Genomic DNA, 9,447 nt, shown 5'->3' on the forward strand with positions numbered 1-9,447 from the left:
ACCGAAAATCTGTAATTTTACTGGTACTGTAATTTTACCATAGTATTTCGGTAAAACTAACGTGTTCGGTAAAATTACATTTTATTTCTGTACAAGATTTCAGGAATTATCGGTAAAATCACTAATATTTTTAACAGTGCACCCGCAGTGGTGGGTCCAAAAGCAGCTGCAAGACCCACCCGTTTGAGAACTCTGGGTGCAGGGCTGCATTAACTTAAGGGAGTGCGGTCGGGAACAATGCAATAAACCGAACAGGAAATCCCGATTTCACCCAATTGTCACTCTAATTTTTACATTATGCTCCATGGTTTTTATTATTAAATAAGTTCACTAATGCAAGGGAGCGTGGCGGCTCGCTTCAAGACGGGACTTCCCTGCGGGAAGGTTTTCTTTTCGAAACCGTTACCGCTTGCCACAATACAACATTGTGAATGACATTTATATTTCGCTAACAAATGGTGGGTTGCGTGTCTTTGAACAAGACATGCACTCGTGCTGCCTTCCCCGAACACCGACTGTCCACCGAGATACTCTGCACCTCGAGCTCGCTAGGGCAAGGGGTATTCCCTCATTGAGATGAGATACTCGGCGGGCGGACCGAGTGCTATTCGGCGAGCGGCTGTCGTGCGCACATCTTCCAGACTCCGTCAAGATATCTAATCTAACTTATTTACTTATCTAGATATCTAAATAAGTTATTTAGATAAGTTGGCGGTCCGAAGACGCGAAGAGAATCTCCAAAATACCGCACATATCAAGTTGAAATAACTTCTTCCTAGGAAGAATAGCCTTAGAAACTCCGTGACTCAGAGCACATTAAAATTATAATCAAAGATAGAAGTATGAAGTATACTAGGTAGATGTACGCCAGACCACGTCTCGCGTAACAGGCTTCGCGATATCTCACGAAACACTGTTACGCTGCGACGCGCCTGGCATACATCTACCTAGGCCTGCGGCGCTGACACCCGAGTCGGGTAGTGCAAAAATGTACACAAAGATACGGGCCTCCGGCCCGTCAACGGCCCGTCACTTTGACTAAGCATGCAGGGTTGTACATTTTTTCGCTTATTTTCGTCAAAAACACCCTCTAGCGCCTCAACGGTTAAAGATAAAGCCAAACGGATGAAATTTTTGCCCAAAGGGCTCTACTTTGATGAGTTACCCCTTAGAAAACTGTAAAAAAAAATATTAAAAAAAAAACATTATTTGTAGGACCTGTGGTTTTTGATTTTTTAAAAATTCAATTTTTGAGCTAGAATGCTCATCTTCGATCTTGATCTGTCTTTTTATGATACAAAACGACCCTGAAAATCCCAGGTCGCTGGCTCAATTCGTTCTCGAGTTATCGTGATGACAGACAGACAGACAGACAGACAAACAGACAGACAGACGCGAAACTTTTTGATCATCACTGGAGTAATAGGCTTCGCTAATCGCTCAGCCAACAAAAAAATATAGTAATATAATGATCATCACATTGCTACATAATGTATGAAAACTAACTTATTACTAGATTAAATTGTGAAGTTGTCATGTATGTTAAAGAGATGAATTTAAGTTAACCTGTTACAGTTAGAAATTTACCACTTTGTAGTACTGAAGTTTACTTAGAAAGAAAGAGAAAGAAAAAGTTAACAGTATACAGAAACAACAATCGCTCAAATTTTTAGATTCTAAGATTTGAGAGCACATTCAAACTAGAAAATCTAGAGCATACAGTAAGAATACAAAATAGGTAAGAAAGAAAATGATAGCAACATCACTTAATGAGCCATTGTTTAAGAATGACCATAACAATGGACCTAGATATAGCAAGAGAAGCAAAAAAGAGATCATGTACAGTATAAATGCAATATATATGAGGTAGAACGAGCAATCAAATCACTCATCCCACGTGTTCATATAGTCATCAAAGTCACGCATAAGGCCTTCATATTTCTGTAAGATGCCCTTAGGATTTGCCTCCCAATGTCCTTGGGCATTTTTCCTGCATTCTATGCGTGAACAATTGGGGTCTCCTTGAATTTCAAAAATAACTCTGTAATAAGAAATAGAAATGGATAAAACTGTTTTAATCTGCATGTGATGAGTATCAATTAAGTAACTTGACATGAACAAACGTTTGAATAAATTCAAGTAAAATCCTCATTTTTTTAAGATACGTAATTTTGAAAACAAAATAGCACAGAAAAACCGAGAAAGTGCTAATAATACAGTTGTCAACCCATTACAAAACATTTCGGTGTATCAAGAAGATCATCATCTGGAAACATAAATTAACAAAATGAACATTATTGTTTTTTTAACTTAAGTAGCTAAAACTTGCTGAAAGAAACACAGTCATCACCTAGAACAGCAATAATTGGCCTTCCATCTTTAGACAACTTGTTGGAGGCTTGCACTTCATCATAACTGGTTGTTTCCTGAGCAAAAGACACATTTCCAAGTTGAGTAACTACGAGAAGTAAATGATATAAAGTATATGATAAAAAATATGGGTTGAAACATACACAGAAATAAATGAAAAGATGTTTCAGATCTTGATCAAGTTTAAGAGCAACACAAAGAATTAGTGTTGAAAACTCCGTGTCACCAGTCTAAGCAGCCTTCTTAAATTGAGCAAGGTATTTTTTCATTTTTGCAGCAACTTCTTTGGCGTGTCCATCCCTCCTTGGTTTCAGCACATCAACCTCCAAGTATTTGAGGAAATCAGAGACAAATTTACCCAGCCTTTTCTCAAGATTATCAGGAGGTAAGTTCATTAGCGTGTAGAAATGATCTTTCAATATCATAAACTGTGTAAACAAAAGTGTGATTAGTTTGTACTGTGAAACAAGAGATAATTTGTAAGAACTTAAAATCAAAAATGAAAACTTTAACACACTTTTTTGATAATAGTTTCATCTCTAGTTCTGAAGCCAAAAGAATTAAACCCACTGTTCAGAATCCAGATTAGAATTACACTTCAGCCCTCCGGCCCTCCAGTTGATAATATTAGTAAAGTTTGCAATAGACATCAACATAATACCGACTTACCAAACACTTCAGTTACAATTGCCCGGAGTTGCCCGGGAGTTGCCCGCCAGATGCCCGGTTTTCACTTTGTCTGGGGTGAGCGGCGCGCTGGTCCCGTCGGCTGCTCGGTCCCCCCTCCCCTCGCCTGCGCACAGTGGACGGAAATCGAAAACCGGGGGACAAAAATCAGTTTTTGCACTTGTCTAAAAACACCAATCAGTGAGACATACTAATAGATAACATCCTAAAGGACATATTTTTGCTTTGGTTTGCTTCGTAGAAGTATTTCCGTGCTCTACAGTAGTATCTAAAGTTGACCTCTCTGCCGGCCGGCGAAGTCCGCGTCATGAGACCATGTTGAAATTTACTTTTTCACAATGAAAATGGACTTGACTGGACAACCCGTCACCGAGGAGATGCAATTAAAGGTCAAAATATCTCTAAACAACCACAGTTTTGCCTGTTCAAAGTAGTATTTAAACTAAAAACATGTTTCCAAGTCAGCAAAACTCTGCGGCGTATCCGCCGGTTTATAAGAGATATTTAATGATCGCCAGCGTTCGCCGGGCAGAACTCGATAGAAATATGTTCTTTATTATATTCGTAATGAAGCCCTTTTTGATTTTTTTCCCGCAACGTTCCGCTTTACCTACACGGTTACTTCAAACTTCCAATACTGGCTATGATGCGACCTGCCTGATGGTTAGGTGCTCGAGGAACATAGTGACAGCAGTTTGGTTTCAGACAGTTTGACACGAAACTTGTGAGGCAATAAGTAAGGACGGTCAAAGTATTGTTTTAATTTTGGACCGAAATCAATCTTTGGAGACAAGTGACTAACAAGAGGATGGGTGTAAAGAATATTTTGAGGTTAGGTTGTCCTGTGCAGGGGGAAGGACGACGACTAAGTTGCACTACGCGGTGTCTCGTGCTGTTCGATCCATTTTTCATTTAAAAACCTTTCTTCTTCCATAAAACCTTTGTTTCCTTGACCACCAATCCGTAAAAAAATGTAAATTGGAATAATTTTTCAAAATAGCATTACTGTATCTTATGACACTATAACATTTTAGAGCGGAATGCAGGTCGTAAATAAATTCTACGTCCTTTAAAACGAGTCGTTACTAATTTTCACCGTCCTCCGCTAAGCGGTTGAATTTTGTCCCACTTTTTCTGATTTCCGTCCACTGTGCTGCGTGGTCCAGCCGGCCGGAGCTCGGTCACTTGGACGGCGGCGATCTACTAGAAATTGATTTTGAGTGAGTACTGAAATGGACAGCAGAGTACAACGTCTTGTCTGACTTGCTTTGTCTTGTCTTCTGATCAACATTTCTGTACTTTCCAGCCAGAATGTTATGATTGTGAAGGAATAGGGTAAGTACCTACACTCTGATATCTTTGAAAACCAAGAACTTTGTTTTAGAATCAGATATAAAACAATACAATATTATATATTTTCCAGGCCATACGATGCTATATATTCCTCACCTGCTGCTGCTGAAGAAATACCTGGAGACAATGATGAGTGAGTCCTTTTGTTGATCTTTTTGTTGACCTTTAAAATAACCCAATCCAATTTGTGCATTCAATCAAATTCTCAAAAAAGAAAACTTCCTTTGAAATAAAACAGAATGTGTTCTTTCAGACCACTTTGTCATTTAGTATAATAGATAACAAATTAGAACTTCAACACAACCTGTCAACAATGTTCACCTGTCAGGGAGAAAGGAAATATATTTTAATTTGTGCTAAACCAGAGACTTGTATTGTAGAGAGAGATATGTAAGAATTTTTGTTTCAGCAGGCCTTCATCATCATTATCTGCAGAAGAGCAGGAGCAGTGCGTAAATTCCAGTATTGCAATTTTAGTTTTCCCTTCCTCTACACTAAAGTAACTAATATAATTTCTTGTTTCACAGGCAAGAGTTAGGACCACTCACTAAAGAGTATGTACATTCTTCATACCTCTTCGTGAAATTATTTAACAGAACAGAACATTATTGACTACTTAATTTGCAGGCAAAAGATGAAGTTGGGAAAGCGACGAAGGCAGAAGGAGAGGAACAGGAGGCTGAAAGACGGTGAGTTCCTCTCCAGCAATGCTTGAATATCGAGACCAATTTTACTAGTAACTCTTGTTGTTACAGAAGGAAAGCTCATCAAGAAGGCCAGTGCCAAAAAGATTTCGGCCGACAAATTAAAGATAAAGGAGAAGAGGAGGCTAAAGAGAGCGGAGCAGCAAAAGACCTAGGTATAATTTTCACTTACAATTTAATTATTGATAAAAAGGCTATACTTCATAATTTTGACTTCTTCTATAATCTAGTGTCACCAATGTGCTGGTTGTTTTCAGTGGAGCACTGCTGCGTCCCTGGGCCTAAAATAGAAGAGTATTGAGTGTTGATCAGTCAGTTGGTTCCCTTTACCCTTTGTTACAATCTTTAAGCCTCATACACACCTTCATTGATGAAAGTTGTTCTGAACCTTAAAATTCATCTGAACCCTGGGCCAATTATGCCCTGGTTCTTTGCGGTCAAGTCACAGCTTTTACGTTGTAAACTGGGTACACATACACATTGGTCCACTTGGCAAGTCAGTAATTGCTCGGAAGATTGGCTTGTGGGACAATAACCTAACCTCTCTCCTTCAACAACAATACCTGTGTAAATAACAAACAAATGAGAATGAAACTGAGAATAAAACTGACAAAGTTGACCAGCAATTGGTTTTATTCCTCATTACGTCTTACACTGAAACATATTTAACTCAGTCATTGCGATCTTGATATTAGCCCCATACAAACGTAGGCTGTTGCCATGTCAGTCTGCTCTCCTGCAACTGTACTGCGCATAAGCAAAGGGGAGGAGGAGAGGGGAATTTGCTATAGTGCCTGTTTCCCCCGTTCTGCAAACGCGCGAAATGACGCGTGTTCAAACGACCTAGTTTCGATGACAGGGTCGCGAGAATCGACAACACACTACAACTCAGTTCTGATTAATTTAAGATAGTCTCTTTTGACACTACTTCTTTAATTTGTAGTGCTTCTGAAACTGATGATTACTAAAAGACAAAAATCTACAACATAGTGCAATGTTTAATTTCAAATCCCCTTTCCCCAGAGAAGTTATGTTCGCTCACTTTAGAAACTTAACATTTATTTTTGCAACCCATTTTTCTTTTTTGTTTAGTCACCTTATGGCATAAAATCTTCAATTCAATACGATACTGGAATATTGTTTAGAGCAATTATAACATTTAAACAGTATGGTTGCGGTCTGTACCACATATGAAATGACCACATGGGCAAATAATCATTATAACAATCAAACCCTTTCTTTCACCATTTTATTCTAGATAATTGAATCGAACCACAAAAGGCACAGGTACGAAGCCAATTGAACATTGGAGTTGTTGCCATTGTATGCTCACAGCATCTTCCTAGTCACAGAGCTCTCTGAAAGCAAAAGCAAAAAACAAAGTTAAATCACAGCAGAAGTTGTACTTGTACTTCAAGCGTTATTATTTAAAAGGAAAATTAGATATTCCCTTGAAAAGGAAATGGTGGTAGTGATGTTTGAGTGATAAGGGGAAGGGAAGGGAAGGGGGGAAGGGAAGGGAGAGGGGGCTCTCTCACGAACCGATGTAAACAGGAGGATGCCGACAGAACACTCACATTTGACAATGGCATCAATGGAGCCGGCTCGCGTCATCCCCCGCACCCCGTGCACGCCGCCTTCGCCGCCGCCTTCGCCGCCGCCTTCGCCGCCGCCTTCGCCGCCGCCTTCGCCGCCGCCTTCGCCGCCGCCTTCGCCGCCGCCTTCGCCGCCCGAGACACCACCACCGCCACCCCTAGTTCACCAGTGGGTGTTGCCAAGCCCTGGCCTGCGGACGCCGGGGCGCCCATTCAGTGATGGTAAATGTCGTATTTTCCTGTTATAACATTGGTAGAAGCTCATGAAATCTATATTAGAACCAGTTCCGTAGCTGAACGTCCCAGTGAAAAGTCATTTTGACCTCATATTGTCAAAAAGATTCTCTTTGATGTATTGACGTCACTTATTTGATCCTATCTTTTCACTGGGGACTGTCGGAAAGGCAAGGTGGACAAGGTCTAACAAACAATAATAGCACTAGATTCTTCACTGTTCATTACTGTTTGAAGCAAATGATACGTTTTGCTTCTCACATCATGACTAGGCTAATTGAGAGACAGTTGTTTCAGTTAAATGGTGGACAATGTAACATATTCCACAAAAAGGAATCATACTTTTGCAACTCTGTCCACATGGAGAAGTCTCCAGGGCAAAAAGTTACGAAACATGATTCTTTTTTGGGGAAGGCCATACAGCTTTACCTAGTTACTGCAAACTCTCAGCTCATAAAAAACAAAACAAATCTTGCTAACTTACAGTTGCACTGTTGTAATCCTTAAACTTTTCTTTCTCACAGATCCAGAAGTGTTCGCACTAGAAGAACAGCAGCATGCGGGAGCCTGCGAGTGGTGGGAGGCAATCAAGAGAGGTAGCGAAGAGAAGAAGGAGGAGGAGATCGAGCAATATTGGGAAGAGCCGATAGATTATAGCTTTGACTTGTTCTATAACAATGATGACAATCAGTAAAAAGTTCAACTGACATTCTATCTATGTACTGCTTTCTCACCTGTCCCACTCAGTTCAATGGTCACTTTTAAGTACATTTTAAGTTTTGCAAACCATTGATCTGAGGCATTCAAATTTTGACTGTATAGAATGATTCAGCATCACCTGTTCTTGGCATTACTCAGGAATTACACACTACTTGACAGTCATTAAAACAAACAAGAAGAATTGTTAATGGCGAAAACAACAATTGCACTCGCCGAGGTGACCAGCGAATGTTAGGCTATGGCTGGATTCTCGTCGGTTCGGTCCATTTCATTTGCGTATCTTTTCCGACCAAGGAAATAACTAACTGGAACTAGCCTGGACCGGACCGACAAGGATTCGTACATTGCCCTGGCCGCAAAGTCTTCTCTCGTAACTCACCAGAAAAGAAGAGGTTATAATTTGAATCGCTTCTCAATTTTGGCTGGAGTAAGACAGATTTCCGAGCATTTCCTGTGGAGTGACTTTTCTACCTCATATATCCTTAATCCTCATATTTCTGCAACACGCTCATAAAATTAAACGACAAGTTCATTGCTTTTTCATTTTATATTTTTATTGTTCATCTACCGTGTGAAAACAGATTAAAATTTAAACAAATTCTACGACAACCAAAACAAAAACAACAGGCGGGAGCCCTGAATGGAGACTAGACTTCCAGAATCTCGTTTCTCGCTTTTAGAACGCGGCACATGACGAGGCTACACGTTGAGAACGCTATGAAAACTTACCGTCCACAAAATGACTGGCAGAGAAAACATCATAAGCATCACAAACTTACTAAACAATCAGCAAATATGAAGTTCACTCTTCCGCAATTTCTCTTCGATTTGTTTGCTTCAAGTCATCAAGTTTCCTTTGCAGACCCCTCAAAACGATAGTAATACTGCACGAATTTACGCATTGTCCCCCTACGTATCGATTGCTAACTAGCTATATGTACGCCAGACCACGTCTCCCGTAACAGGCTTCGCGATATCTCACGAAACACTGTAACGCTGCGACGCGCCTGGCGCACATATAGCTAGGCCTGCGGCGCTGACACCCGAGACGGGTTAATATGAGTAAATGTACATTTTTTGGAAATAAAGTGTTTTTTCATGATTTAATAGACCATTTGGTCATTTTCACCTCATTTTTGTCAAGAAATGCTTCCGAGCACCCAAACGGTACAAGATAGAGCAAAACGGACGAAATTTTCGTCCGTAGACTTCTACCTTCACGAGTTACACAATAGGAGACCATAAAAAAATATTTGAAAATATATATATATTATTACCTGTGGTTTTTCATTGTTTTAAAAGTCAATTTTTGAGCTAGAGTGCTCATCTTCGAACTCGATCTGCCTTTTTATGATACAAAACGACCCTGAAATTCCAAGATCGCTCTCTCATTTCTTTCTCGAGTTATCGTGCAGACAGACAGACAGACAAACAGACAGACAAACAGAATGAAACTTTTCCGGTCACTGGAGTAATGGGCTTCGCTAATCGCTCAGCCAATAACAATACATCGAAACATCTGCTCTCCAGTTGCGCGGCAATGAACACTTGCGCTACGTAGTGGTTGCGGTCAGTTCAGCGCGGGAAGGTAAGTTTTTCAGAAGGTCAGTTGCTGTGCACCCCGTTGCGCTGGGTTTCAAGGTAACCCCTACGGCCGGGAAGCAGCGGAAGCATAAAGAGGGGAGGGGGAGGGGGTGGAGGTGTTCAGGTGTTCATGTGCGAGGCAAGCAGAAGCAGGAGCAGATCCGGCCAAGCGTATTTGCAGGGGAAGGCACAGCAAACCA

At 40.6% G+C, this 9,447-nt stretch overlaps 1 long non-coding RNA gene across 2 annotated transcripts; it reads left to right on the forward strand.

The window, feature by feature from the left end:
• LOC127749817 (uncharacterized) lies at positions 1–6,527 on the forward strand. 2 transcript variants are annotated; one of them, XR_008011367.1, is made up of 9 exons: positions 1–2,755; positions 3,052–4,277; positions 4,364–4,392; positions 4,481–4,543; positions 4,823–4,858; positions 4,938–4,964; positions 5,038–5,099; positions 5,166–5,269; positions 5,372–6,527. It is a non-coding gene; the product is annotated as an uncharacterized LOC127749817 (long non-coding RNA). The 2 variants fall into 2 exon arrangements; XR_008011368.1 differs by having other exon boundaries at positions 4,168–4,277.
• Positions 6,528–9,447: the final 2,920 nt, after the last annotated feature.

Source organism: Frankliniella occidentalis, unplaced genomic scaffold, assembly GCF_000697945.3.
Source record: "Frankliniella occidentalis isolate FOCC.00 unplaced genomic scaffold, Focc_3.1 Scaffold96, whole genome shotgun sequence".
Taxonomy (NCBI): Eukaryota; Metazoa; Arthropoda; class Insecta; order Thysanoptera; family Thripidae; genus Frankliniella; species Frankliniella occidentalis.